The sequence below is a fragment of the Canis lupus genome, chromosome 23 (assembly GCF_048164855.1).
Source record: "Canis lupus baileyi chromosome 23, mCanLup2.hap1, whole genome shotgun sequence".
In the NCBI taxonomy this organism is placed as follows: Eukaryota; Metazoa; Chordata; class Mammalia; order Carnivora; family Canidae; genus Canis; species Canis lupus.
The window spans coordinates 30,648,057-30,663,250 of NC_132860.1; the positions used below are offsets into that span (position 1 = coordinate 30,648,057).

Sequence of the window (15,194 nt, forward strand, 5' to 3'; positions counted from 1 at the left end):
CAGGAAAAAATTTACATAAATCTAAGCATTTAAGATTATAAAATACAAAAGGCTAAATATAATTGATATTCTCAATTGAAATTTCCCTCTTAAAAAAGGTGGCTTGTCAATGGACATTTGATCAAAAAAGAAACAAAAACCAAAAAACCAAACACTCCAAATCTGACGGTGAAGGAAATTACCAAACCTGAAGCACAACTTCTAAATATCAAAAAATGGGTATTCAGAAAGATTCAGGTTTCTGCTTTATACTTTTAGCTTCAGTGTTCCTCAATGGAATGCAAATGTTTATACAGTTCAAATAATTTATTCAAGCTCAAGTGATGGCTCAAAAATGTGAACTAAAAATACTACATAAAACATTTCCAAAAGACCATATTTGTTTTAAAAACTGACAAATGTTCTTCCTTGCAAGTCACTGAGCACTTCATTTCATTGAGGTAGCACGAGCATGGGAAAATGTTTGTTTTATGCTTTATACAGATTACTAAAAGTAACACAATTCTGCACAGAAAATGAAACATATGCCCACAAAAAGAATAAAAGGTCCATAATCTTAATACCCAGAGGCAGCCACTATTATTATTTTAGGTTACTTCTAGTCCTGTATATTTTTAACAAAGTTGGGATCATGTTGCCCCATTTTTTTTTTCATTGAAACATTACCACTATCTTATGATATTTAATGCCTTTTAAGAAATCAGATTTAATTATATAGCAGTCCTCAATGTGGTTGTATTAAAATTTACTTTATCAAATGCCATAGTAAAATTTCAGAAGTTAATATGTTACCAACTATATACATTTATCATCAATTCTTCTTTTTACCTTAATTGGCTATGTATTTCCAACTTTTATAGAGTACTTAATAGTGCAAAAACCAAATCTGGTAAATAGCATAATCTTTGTGATTTTTTTTGCATTAAAAAAATTATTTTAAGTAGGCTCCAGGCTCAGCCTGGAGCCCAATGTGGGGCTGAAACTCACAACCCTGAGATCAAGACCTGAGCTGAGATCAAGAAGAGTTGCATGTTTAACCAACTGAGCCACCCAGGTGCCCCAATAACATTACATTTGAATGGGATTACACAGATTGCACAAACAATATAAACCAGTGCTCAGAGAATCTAAGCAGAGCGTTTTCACAGAATTCATTAAGTACTAATTTTACCTGTATTTCCCATCACTTCACTATATCCCTACAATTGAAAAAAACAGCTCTAAATGGAATTTTACCAAAGTAGTAATTTTTACCAAAAAAATTGCACACATTAAACCAAATTGATAAACTAGAGTTATAATGTATTTCACAGGTATAAAATGGAATAAAAGAGAAGGGAGATGAATCAGGACATGTTTTTGAAAATAAGAACGCAACATCTTTAAAAGAGTAAATATTTTAATTACAAACAACTAGTTCTTTTACTTAATTCATGTTGCAAATATACCATTCAAGAACCACTAAGAACCACTCAGAACCTGAAACAGGAGGTCAGTATTGCTCTTCACTCTTTACATTGTCAATAATTTCATATATGCATGCCACTAAGGAAATTAAAGACATGACATTAATGATCTAATTTGTGTTTTCTCCTTCCCACTGAAAAAGTAGCCTTAGTAAATTCCTGATCATTGAGATCAGTTAGCACATCAGGAAATCTAATTAAATGAATATCTTAACAATTAAAACACTGATTACCAAAAAAAAAAAAAAAAAAAACCCACTGATTACCATTTTAAAAAATAACTTCAACTTGTAAAAAGATCATTCAGTTATATATAAGCATTTTCCTGAAGTTTTCTTAAAAAGAAACTGTAAAAGAAATGCAAATGACTTGAAGAGATATAAAATCTGAAGAAACTTTTTTTTTTTTTTTTTTTTTTTTAAGAAACAAAACTTAAGGTAAAACTTACTTCAAAACTCACATTGGAGCAGCAACACTGGTTGGCAAACTTGAGGTAATCCAAGAGAAGTATTATCTACCATAGGTTTTTATTTATTTTTATTTTTTTTTTAAAGATTTTGTTTATTTATTCATGAGAGACACACACACACAGAGGCAGAGACACAGGCAGACGGAGAAGCAGGCTCCATGCAGGGAGCCCAATGTGGGACTCGATCCCAGGTCTCCAGGATCAGGCCCTGGGCTGAAGGTGGCGCTAAACCGCTGAGCCACCCGGGCTGCCCTACCATAGTTTTTTTTTTTTTTTTTAATTTTTTCTAATTTATTTATTTATGATAGTCACAGAGAGAGAGAGAGAGAGAGAGAGAGGCAGAGACACAGGCAGAGGGAGAAGTAGGCTCCATGCACCGGGAGCCCGATGTGGGATTCGATCCCGGGTCTTCAGGATTTCGCCCTGGGCCAAAGGCAGGCACCACCCAGGGATCCCCTACCATAGGTTTTTAAAGTGGATTCACTCACCTACTCAACAAATATTTACTGATTACCTATTATGTGCTTTCCCAACCATCCCAACCACAATCTCTATGGAATAAAACACTGACTATCCTATAAAAGTTAACTGTAAAGGACATTGCTAGGTATCTACCCAGTATAAACATACCTTTTATTGGGCTTCACTTTATTGTACTTTCCAGATACTGCATTTTGTTCAAATTGGAAGTTTGTGGCAATCTTGCATCAAGCAAGTCTATTGGCACCATTTTTCTAAAAGCATTTGCTCACTTCATGTCTCGGTCACATTTTGGTAATTCTCACAATATTTCAAACTTTTTCATTATACTACGTTTGTTACAGTGATTTGTTATCAGTGATCATTTGATGTTACTATTATAATTGCTTTGGGGCTCCACAAACCACACCCATTTAAGACGGTCAACTTAAAATTGTGTGTGTTCTGACTACTCCACCAACTGACCAACCCCCCCATCTCTCCTTCTCCTTGGGCCTTCCTATTCCCTGAGACACATCAATACTGAAATTAGGCCAGCTAATATTTTACAATGGCCATTAAGTATTTGAGGGAAAGGAAAAGTCACACATCCCTCAAGTTAAATCAAAAGTTAGAAATGATTAAGCTTACTGAGTAAGGCATGTCAAAAGCCCAGACAGGTCAACAACAATGCATCTTATACCAAATAGCTGGCCAAGTTGTGAATGCAAAGGAAAAGTCCTTGGAAGAAATTTTAAAAGTGCCACTCCAGGGATGCCTGGGTGGCTGAGCAGTTAACCGTCTGCCTTCTACCCAGGGCGTGATCCTGGAGTCCCAGGATCGAATCCTGCATTGGGCTCCCTGCAGGGAGGCTGCTTCTCCCTCTGCCTATGTCTCTGCCTCTCTCTCTGTGTCTCTCATGAATAAATAAAATCTTTTTTTTTTTAAAGTGCCACTCCACTGATCACGATTAAAACAACAACAACAACAAAAACAGAAGCAAACAGCCTTTATTGCCAATATGCTGAAAGTTTTAATAGTCTAGACAGAAGATCAAACCAGCCACAATATTCCCTTAATGCAAAGGCTAATCCACAGCAAGGCCCTAACTTTTCTCAATTCTATAAAGGCTGAGAGAGGGTAAAGAAGGTACAGAAGAAAACCCTGGAGCTTGCAGAAGTTGATTTATCAGGTTTAAGAAGCCATAGAGACATAACATAAAAGTGCAAGCAAAACAGCAAGTGCTGAAGCAGAAGCTGTAGTTACCCAGAAGACATAGCCAAGAAAATTCATGAAGGTGGCTACACCAAACAACAGATTTTCCATGCAGATAAAATAAGGCTTCTAATGGAAGACAATGTAGGATTTTCATAGCTAGAAAGAAGTCAATGCAGGCTTCAAAGCTTCAAAGGACAAGCTGACTCTCCTGTTAGGGGCTAATACATGACTTGGAGTTGAAGCCAATGCTCATTTACCGTTCTGAGAATCCTAGGGCCCTTAAGAATTATGCTAAATCTACTGTGTCGGTGCTCCATGAATGGAACAATAAAGTCTGGATGAGATCACATCTGTTTACAACATGGTTTCCTGAATATCTCAAGCCCACTATTGAGATAACTGCTCAGAAATAAAGATTCCTTTCAAAATATTACTGTTCATTGACAATGAATTTGGTTACCCAAGAGCTCTGATGGAGAGGGACGAGATGGATGTTGTTTTCATGCCTGCTGATACAACATCCATTCTGTAGCTCATGTATCAAGGCATCATTTCCACTTTCAATTATTATTTAAGAAATACATTTAATAAGGTTATATATAGCTGCCAAAGATATTGATTCCTCTGGTAGATGTAAGCAAAGAAAAAAACTCTTCTCAAAAGGATTTACTATTTTAGACACCATGAAGGACATCAGTGACTCCTGGGAAAAAGTCAAAATATCAACATGAACAGGAGTGTGGAAGAAGTGGATTCCAGTTCTCATGGATGAATTCATAGGGTTCAAGACCTCAGTAGAGGTAGTAACTGCAGATGTGATGGAAACAGCAAGATAACTAGCATGAGAAGTGGAGCCTGAAGATGTGATTGAATTGCCACAATCTCATGATAAAACTTGAACAGATGAGGAGTGACTTCTCATGGATGAGCAAAGTAAGTGGTTTCTTGAGATGGGAATCTGCTTCTGGTGAAGATGCTGTGAAGATGGTTGAAATGACAAAAAGCATTCAAAATATTACATAAACTATATTGATAAAGCAGTGTCAGGCTTGAGAGGATTGATTCCAATTTTGAAAGAAGTTCTACTGAGGGTATAATGCTATCAAATAACATAGCATGCTAGAGACAAATCACTGATGAAAGCCAAGAGTCAGTCAACTGATGTGGCAAACTTCATTCACTGTTGTCTTATTTTAAGAAACTGCTACACCACCTCAGCCTTCAGCAACCACCATCTGGATCAATAAGCAGCCATTAACATGGCTTATTAAGGTAAGACCTTCCACCAGCACAAAGATAACGACTCACTGAGAGCTCAGATGATGGTTAGGATTTCTTTTTTTTTTTTTTTTAAGATTTTATTTATATATTCATGAGAAACACAGGGGAGAGAGAGACAGAGGCAGAGGCAGAGGGAGAAGCAGGCTCCACACAGGGAGGCCGATGTGGGACTCGATCTTGTGGGATCATGCCGTGAGCCAAAGGCAGATGCTCAACTGTTGAGCCACCCAGGCATCCCGATGGTCAGCATTTCTTAGCAATAAAGTATTTTTTTTTAATTTTTTTTTTTAATTTTTATTTATTTATGATAGTCACAGAGAGAGAGAGAGAGAGAGAGAGAGGCAGAGGGAGAAGCAGGCTCCATGCACCGGGAGCCTGACGTGGGATTCGATCCCGGGTCTCCAGGATCGCGCCCTGGGCCAAAGGCAGGCGCTAAACCGCTGCGCCACCCAGGGATCCAATAAAGTATTTTTTAATTAAGAAATGTGCATTGTTTTTGTAGGCATAACACTACTGCACACTTAACAGACTACAGGATAGTGTAAATATTACTTTTATGTGTACTTGGAAAACAAAAAATTCCTTTGATTCATTTTATAGCAATAGTTGCTTTACCGAAGTGGTCTGAAACTAAACCTGCAATATATCCAAAGTATGCTTTTATCTGTTTTTTTCTTCTAACAGAACCCTGTTTTTGTTCAGTAAAGTACTTGCCTCTTTAGATACCTATGAGTCATATGATTCAGTTCTGACCAAGGAGATGCATGAGGAAGTCTCCTGGTTGAGACTTACAGGGTTCAACTGACCTACGTCTTTTGCTTTTCCTACTTGCTATCCACAGTCTACACATAATACCTGGAGAGGGAGCAATCAAAGCCACATGGTAAGGATAGCAGACTAGGAAGGATAGTTTATGGCTTCATGGAGCTGCTTAACCAGACGTGGATTACTATTTGACGTTTTATTCCAAGGGAAAAAACCCAATTCTGTTTGAACATGTAGCCAAATGCAATCATGTCTAAATCATTTTCCTTTCACTTTTGTGTTCTATTATCTTTCCTTTTCCATACTAACCAAAATTCATCCATATCCACTTAATACCTATTGGGCTTGTCATCCCTTGGATGATAAAGGGGTAACTAATCCCTGATGAGGCTTAATTTATTTATAATCTTTCTCTTCTAAGCCAAGACTTAATTTTAAAAAGTATAGTGGTTTCAGAGTCTGTTCAACTCCTACATACCTAAGGTAAATTAACACAAACACTTTAAAAAGCAAGCTGGAAATATCCACTCTAAAGCTTGAAGAAATATACTCTGTAATAGATTAATTCTGCTTATAGAAAATATATTAAACATGAGTATTTATTATAAGCACTGCTATAAAACTGCAAAGTTAGAAATAATCTATATATCTTTAAAATAGGAGAATGAATAACCAGTATATAGCAAATAATAGAAAAGAAACAAATTTACATGGATCAATTATGGATGAATTTCAGAAATAAAATGATGAATGAAAATAGCAAGCTGCAAAAGGGCAGGTAGCATCTGCAAAGCCATAAAATGCACAAAATGATGCTATGTATTGATATGGCTACATACACATGTAGCAAAATCATAAACATATGAATAAGAATAATTCACAGGACTGTGGCCATGCCTGGAAGAGGAGGGTAAAGGAATGGAATGAAAAATGAGGGAAAATAACTATTTCTACAACGTTTTTAATCAAAAGCAAATTTTAGCAATATCTAAGTGTTTTATACTATGTTGTTTATTTGAACTATTTCATTAAAAATTAAGAAATGAGGGGACACCTGGGTGGCTCTGTGGCTGAACATCTGCCTTTGGCTCAGGTCATGATCCCATGGTCCTGGGATCAAGTCCCGCATTGGGATCCCCACAGGGAGCCTGCTTCTCCCTCTACCTATGTCTCTGCCCCTCTCTCTGTATCTCTCATGAATAACTAAACCTTGAAAAAAAAAATTAAGAAATGAGTTCGATAAATCTTAATGCTCTAGTGCCACTTCCACATTGGCTAGTTATGATCTTAGGAAAATTATCTTTCTACATTTCTTTAGACTCTGAACTCTAAAAGTGAAATAAAAAAATATCTATAGTCGAAGAACCACTGTGAGGGGTGCCTGGGTGGCTCAGTCAGTTAAGTGTCCAACTCTTGGTTTCTGCTCAGGTCACAATTTCGGGGTCATGGGACTGAGCCCTAAGTAAACTCCGAACTTGGCAGAGAGGCTGCTTGAGGATTCTCTCCCTCTCTCTCTCCCCCTCCTGCATCGTGTGCTTTTCTCCCACTCCCAGTAAATAAATAAATAAATCTTAAAACAAAACAAAACAAAACAAACTGCTGTGAAGGCTTGTTTGTTTTTAATGCAACCTGTGAAGCACTTTGTCAGTCAGGAGCAATACTAGTCAGGAGCTATTATTATTGTTATTCATTATTTGGCCCCTTCTTACTATAAATTTTAGCCACATTAAAAAACTGTAGTGTTTCCCAAAGATGCCACCATTGCTTAGAAAGCCATTTCTACTTTTTACCCCTCCATTTCTCTCTTTCCCAATTTGTAAAACAATTAAAATATCAATAACCACTAGGATTGTTAAAGACTACAGAAGGATGGCATAGCTAATCATTCAAGGATAGTATTATCATTATTACTGTTATTTTATTGGCAAAATCTTACACCTGTCAAGCCCAGTCAAAATATCACTCCCATTTTATATAGTTTTATCTGAGTTTTCCCCCTACTTTCCCCTACTAAGAATTAACCACTCCCCCCTCCTGTGTACTGCTTTACGTAGGGTTTTATAATAGCACTTATTACCCCTAATTACAATTGTTTACTTACAAATCTCTTTTACTAGTCTAATGAACTATGCCACTGTGAAGAGTTGTGGCTTATTACCTGTGGTACAACACTGAAACATCCTCTGGTTATACTGAATAAATTGAAATGGTAATAAATTCTAGACTCATAGTGATAAATTACATCTATACATTTTAAGATGTAGCTTTTACTAATACAGAATCTAGTTTATCTGACTAACTTACAGAGATTTGGGCAAGGACATGACATATTTAATAGCTGTTAAGGTATACTGCACTGAAGGATTAATAAATACACTTATGTAAGAGACTATTTAAAATATAAGAATAACATTAAAGGCCCTAAGCAAAAATGGGTTATTACAGATGGGTCATTCAAAGAAGATAAAATGTACAAATTCTACTAGCAATCAAGGAAATTGAAACTCAAAAAAATATAATTTTTGATCAAACCAACCAGTAAAGTTTGTTTAGTGAGAACATTCAAAACATTTTTTTAAAAAAAGATTTTATTTATTTATCCATGAGAAATACACACACAGAGGTAGAGACATGGGAAGAAGAGAGAAGCAGGCTCCATGTAGGAAGCCTGATGTGGGACTTGATCCCAGGACTCAGGGTCACGCCATGGGCCAAAGCCAGGTGCTCAACCACTGAGCCACCCAGGCATCCCAACATTCAAAACTTCTAAGGGCATAGTGAAAGGAACATGGTTCATACACTAATAGTATTATAGTATAAGCTGATACAACCACTCAATAATCAATATTTGTTAGGTGCTAACTTTATATGTGGAACTTTCTTCTTTAAGGAATTTTTAAAGACATAGGGAAATCCTAATAGTAGAAGAAGTAAAAAGATATAGAATTCCATTTATCACATAATCTCAATTCTAATAAATAAATAAACAACCATGCCTAAAGTAAAGATTAGAAAGAAAGAAATCACAATATTAACAGTGGTTTTCCCTCTTGGCCACAATAGGTATTTTTTGCTTTTACCCAAGTTTTCTAGTGCAAACATCTATTATCTTTACAGTGACATAAATTATAAGTAAGCAATCCAATTATAAGAAACCCTGGTTTGCCCAGGACTGAGAGGTTTTCTAGGACATGGGTCTTGCCATGCTTAAACAGACAATCTAGACAAATGAGGACAGTTGATCACACTATTCCCACTCATGCTGACTTGTCATTAAAATTAAATATGTACGCTGCTGTTTGTACAATGGTACTGCTAAATTTCTTTGGAACTATCTCTTATTCGGTTTATCAACCAAAGTAAAATGTGTTGACCATTTTGCAAGACAGCCAATTAGGCCTTAAGGAGCATTAAATGATAGCAGAGCAATGCAAATTTAATCTGAACCACAGAAGCATCCCTTCAGATTTAGCATTCAAGAATTTAGGTTACTTTACATTTACCTTTTTAATATATTTTCAAAATTAATTGGCAGTAAACAGGTACAATGCACCTACCATGAGCAGAGATCTATATCAGCTACTGGGGATAAAGGAATAAGATTGGTATTACAATAAATTCATGGTCACCAGCTATCCCTGAGACACTGAGGCTACCCAGTAATCTTCCTCTTTTTCTCTAGCAGTAACTATTTTAATGTTCTTCACTATCCTCAAACCTGTAATCTCTCTGCTATGTCCACATCTTCAAATGATTCTGTCCTCCATTTCAAAATAAAAAAAGAAGCCATGAGGCAGAAGTTTCTTCTTATCACCAGACCTATAAACCTACTCCTGTTAAAATAGAGATGTAAAAGCTAAGGCCAATCTTTCTACCTATGTTTTGGATCTCATCTCCTCCAGTGTACTCAGGAAGGGTTTTAAATAATGTCATTATCTCACTTGTTTTAATGAGACCTCAGTGGCTGTCTTATGCCAAGTAGATGAAAGAAGATCAAGGAGAAAAACAAGAATAGTTTGGGGATTATTTCAAGAGAATTCATGGTAAAACATTTTCAAGGTCATCTCATTTTATTCAGACTAAAAACCATTCTCGATAAACCACAAGGCCCTAGATAACCTCTACACATCTCTCCGCCACCTCCCATAGCCTGACCTCCATGACCTCATTTCCTCCTGTATTACAATACCCCTCACTCATTCTGCTTCAGCTGTATTACTCACCTTGCTATAAAACAGGAGCCAGCAAATTTATTCTGTAAAGGGTCAGATAGTAAATATTTTAGTCTGTATAGCAACTACTCAACTCTACCTTTGTAGTATGATAGCAACTATGGACAGTAAGATACTAAAAGAAACAATACATTCTAATTAACAAAAGCATAGCCGGTCTTGTGGCACCCGGGTGGCTCAGTTGGTTGAACATCTGTCTTCGGTTCAGGTTATAATCCTAGGGTCCTGAGATCAAGCCCCACATCAGGCTCCATGTTCTCCCTCCTCCTCTGCACCTCCTCCTCACTTGTGCTCTTTCTCATTCTTTCTCTCTCTCAAATGAATAAATAAATAAAATCTTATAAAAAGATACAAAACAAAGAACAGTAGGCCGTATTTAGCCTATAATCCCTATTCTGCCAATCTTTGCCCTAGTATATTAAGTAGGCATGCTCCCCAGTCAAGGTCTTGCATTTGTTTTTGTCTACTTAAAAAAAAAAGCTTTTCCTTGGGTCTGAATGGCTTGCTCTCCCCCAACTCTTTAGTTTTTACTTGTCACATTTTCAGTAAGTCCTTTTCTAACCCCAATCTAAAGTTATACCCTCCCTCATCCCCCAAATTATTTTCCTCCATAGCTCCTTATCATCTAATGTGTTATGTATTTATTAATCATGTTTATTGTCTAGCTCCCCATACTATGTAAGTGTCATGAAGGCTAGAAGTCAATTGATTTTCTTTACAGACTTATTCCCAATACTAAGCATAATGCATGTAATACAGCATGTACTCAATAAATATCTGTTGATTGAAATGAATGAATGAAAAATTACAGGTAATATCAACTGTGTCTAGGAGAGGACTATATTTTTGAAACTGAGTATTTTGCTTGGCAAAGAAACTTTTCACCATTTTAAAGATGCTGATAGATTTTGCATTTTTCCAAAAGGGGCTCAAAATATTGCATTATCATTTGATATTATCACTATCATGTACCTAATGGACAAATAATAGGAGCTGCCTACACTAAAACATCAATACTAACAATTTACTATATGTTAAAGGGATATGAATTGGTGCCAATTCTTTTATAACTTATTATAAAATTACATGGTGGGGGCACCTGAGTGGCTCAGTGGTTGAGTCTGGTTTCAGCTCAGGTTATTATCCCGGGGTCCTGGGATCGAGTCTCACATCAGGCTCCCTGCATGGAGCCTGCTTCTCCCTCTGCCTATGTCTCTACCTCTCTCCCTATGTCTCTCATGAATAAATAAATAAAATCTTTATAAAAAAATTACATGATATCGGATTTTTTTATGATTTAAGTATATAAACCAATTAAGTCACATAAAACAAGTAACAGATTAATAAATTATTAGAAGGCAAGTAGGTGGTGCACCTCAGTGGCTCCGTTGGTTGGGTGTCTGCCTTTGGCTCAGGTCATAATCTCAGGGTCTTGAGATTGAGGCCCTTGTCAGGCTTCCTGCTCAGAGGGGAGTCTGGTTCTCCCTTTGCCCTTCCCCTCAACTGGTTTTCTCTCAAATAAATAAATAAATAAATAAATAAATAAATAAATAAATAAATAAATAAAATCTTTATTTAAAAAAAGGCAAGTAGGAAACAGAACCTTGCCAGCTATTCTATAAACCCTACACATGCCTCTTCCCAAGAATTCTCTCTCCATACCAAGAATTATCATTAACCTGACTTTTATGTTAATCACATCCTTATTTTAGTTTTACCTGTGTATCATTTTTTTCTATCCCTTTAATCTCCTGTTGTCCTCTCCATCCTTTACTTTTCTTGCAATCTACCTGTTCAAGTCACTGAATCATTTGTCCTTTAATTTCTGGATCTTGCTGACTGCACTCTCAGGCTCCTATGTCCTTTTTGTCCCTCAAATCATCACTTTGATCTATAGACTTCATCAGATTCAAGTTCAATTTTTGTGGCAAAACTACTTCAGTGATGGTGCATTCTTTATCAAAAGGCATTAATGTCTGAGTATTTCTCTCTTTTTGTGATGTTAACAGATATTAATGCTCACTATCTAAAGCCTTTATCGGGAATTGCAAAACGGTATTTCCATTCTATCATTCCTTCATCAGGGACTTGTTGGAATAAATTCTATAAACTTTACAAATTCACTATTTTGTTACACAGTGGTACAGTTCATACAGAAAAAGAAGGATAAATATTTGATTCTTTTCATTTATTTAACAATTTCAAAATAATAATTTGATCACCACTGGCATTTTCTGAAGGCAATCCATTTTTCTTTTAGTATCATAAGGAGATCTTGGATCTAAGACATATTTAATTACAATCTTTTTAAGTTAGTTCTTCAGTCTTTTATTTATTTATTTTTTAAAGAGTCAACACGAGGCTTGAACTCATGACCCTAAAATCAAGACCTGACCTGAGATCAAGAGTCAGATGCAAAAAAAAAAAAAAAAAGAGTCAGATGTTTAACCAACTGAGCCACCCAGGCACCCAGGTGCCCTGGGTCTTGAGTTTTTTTTTACATGATTTGATAACATTCACACTATCTGGAATGACAAAATATTTCTTGGCTCTTTCCCATTATGCCTCTGAGTTAGTGGGAAACTGGTTTTTACAAACACAATCTAGGAGTTAAGGCTGATCACTACTACGGGGTTGACCACTGTTTCTGTCTTTTCGACAGAACTAGAAAATACACGCATATATTTTTTTAATAAAAATAACTCAATTCATAATGCTATTTCAGTATTTTCTTAATCTCTTCTATCTTACACCTTATTTCTCCCCTCCCCCCGCCACTGAGAACTTTGGTTTTAAAAGACAATACAGATGATATAATTAAAATATTAGTTATTATTTTTTCTCATGTTTATGCAAAACACTCTCAGAAAAACAGTATCAACATCATCAAAGTGACTTAATAAAAAATTAAGTGTTTGTGTGTACTTTTCCCATTCTTTCTTCATCTATTGTCTTTATTATATATAGTTCCATTTTCAAAACACATAGCCATTAAAGACTACACATTATTTCTCATATCTGACATTTAGATTTAGTTACATGTAACTACAAATTTAATGCTCACCTAATAGTCTTTTTAAAATCTTATTTTGCAATAGTTTTAGACATACAGACATGTTACAAAAATAGTTCAAGTATACCTTCACTGTTTTTCCTAAAGTTAACAACTTATATACTCATAAAATCAGGAAATTAACACTAGTAAAATACTATTAATACAACAGATTTTATTTAAATTTTGCCAGTTTTCCCCCAATGTCCTTTCCATTTAAGAATCCAGGTCTCATTTTGTTCTTGTGTTTGTCTTTGTCTCCTCCAATCCGTGACTGTTGTTCATTCTTCCCTTGTTTCTTCTGACTCTGACAGAGTTACTTTGTAGAAATCTCTTAGTTTCAGCTTTTAAATGTTTTCTCAAGATTACAGACTGTATATTTCTGACAAAAATCCCACAAAAGAGATGCTTGTGGATTACATCAGAGAATCAGGATGTCAATGCCTTGATCATTTAGTTAAGGTGCTATTGGCTGGTTATTACACTGTGAAGTCATGATTTTTCTCTTTGTAACAGGTAACTATCTTCGGGAGCTACTTTGAAATTATGCTATTATTCTGTTTCTCCGTAAACTGTAACCCACTTTTAGTATCTGTCAGAGATCTTGTCTGCAACAATGATTACTTTAGTGTTGCCTTAATGGTGATTCTGTATTTCCCTCATTCCTTTACATAATTAACCAATATTTGTCTGCAGGGAAAGCTGTCCCTTCACCTCTATTTACTTATTTATGTAAGTATATACTTATGTAAGTAGAATTCATGGACATTTATTTAAATCCATGGTTTAAAAATCTATCATATAAATTTGTAGCTAAAACAGTTTCTGCTTTTTTTAAAAAAGATTTTTAATTTATTCACTTGAGAGAGAGAGAGCACAAGCAGGGGAGACGCAGAGGGACAGGGAGAAGCAGATTCCCCACTGAGCAGGGAGCCCAATGTGGGGGCTTGATCTCAGAACCTGAGATCATGACCCGAGCCAAAAGCAGACGCTTAACCATCTGAGCCACCCAGGCGCCCCAGTTTCTGCTTCTTGCTGGCACCTGTGTACTACTGATATACTCAAATTCTTTTTTGAGCACATCCTCAGTTTCCGGCATTCTATGATGCCCCAGGCTCATCTTGTATTCTCCCAAAATTGATTCTCGCCAGAACCAATCTAAGGAGCACTGGTTCCTTTTATTGGAGAATGGTATTTTGAAATAATCTAGAGACTAAGTGTGCACATTGCTATTGGGGTATCATTGTTCTTAGATTCCTCTCATAAATAGAGGTAGGAAACATATATATGAATATTAAGCCAAAAAAATGAACACATTTACATGTATTTTGATAGCACCCACCACTGATACTATGTTATTCATTTAGCTATCTGAAGTTCATTCACTTGAAGACTTCTAAAAACAGACCTTAGATTTTGGTCAGTTTATCTGCAGTCTCTATTTGAAAGCCAGTTTGGTTGGACATAAAATCCCTGGGTCACGTTTTTGTTGCCTTACATACATTAGGGCATTTTCTTCTATCATAAAAGCACTGCTTTCAAATACAGTGATCGCAGTCCAATTCTCTTTCTGCTATAAGTCATGTGGTCTTTTTGTCTGGATAACTGAAGCTTTTCTTCTTTAAATCCCTTAAAATCCTTTAAATTTTATTGGAGTACGTCTTGAAGTTGGTTGTTCTGGGTTGATTTTCCAAGGTATATAATGTCTTTTCAGTATGCAGTCTGACAACTTTGTTGAAGGAGGTTTTATTAAGCATAGATTCTAGTATTTTTGTCTATTCCTTTGCTTTTTTTTTTTTGTGGACCCTTGTTGGATTTTCTTTTGCATCTTCAAATCCTTATCTCCTTCTATCAAATCTTTATCTCTCTTTTCATTTCTTTTTGATCAAAAAAAGATACAGCTTTCCATTTGCTATTTTGTATAAGCACTAATTCTTGAGTTTGTTCACTCTGACATTTCTTCTCTATTTGTGAAAAATCTTGACTCTTCTCAGTTCCACCTATGAAGTTAGAATTTCCACAGTTTGTGGGAATGTCTTTAGGATAAGTTTTCATTCTCTACGGTGATATTTTTCTGCTTCTCACTTTTTTTTGTTCTTATAATCCTATGGGATCTATTTTGATGCTTTTTAGTTGTCTTTTTAATATCAAATAGATAGTTTTTCTAATTTCATAGCTCTAGAGCTCCCCATCTGTTATTTTTGTGAGATATTCAAATTTAAGTGATTTACTTAATGAGATGAATGAACTCT

At 35.7% G+C, this 15,194-nt stretch overlaps 1 protein-coding gene across 2 annotated transcripts in view; it reads right to left on the reverse strand.

Moving 5' to 3' along the window:
• Positions 1 to 15,194, reverse strand: part of RSF1 (remodeling and spacing factor 1) — a 157,564-nt gene that overhangs the window by 37,018 nt on the left and 105,352 nt on the right. The window lies entirely within an intron of this gene.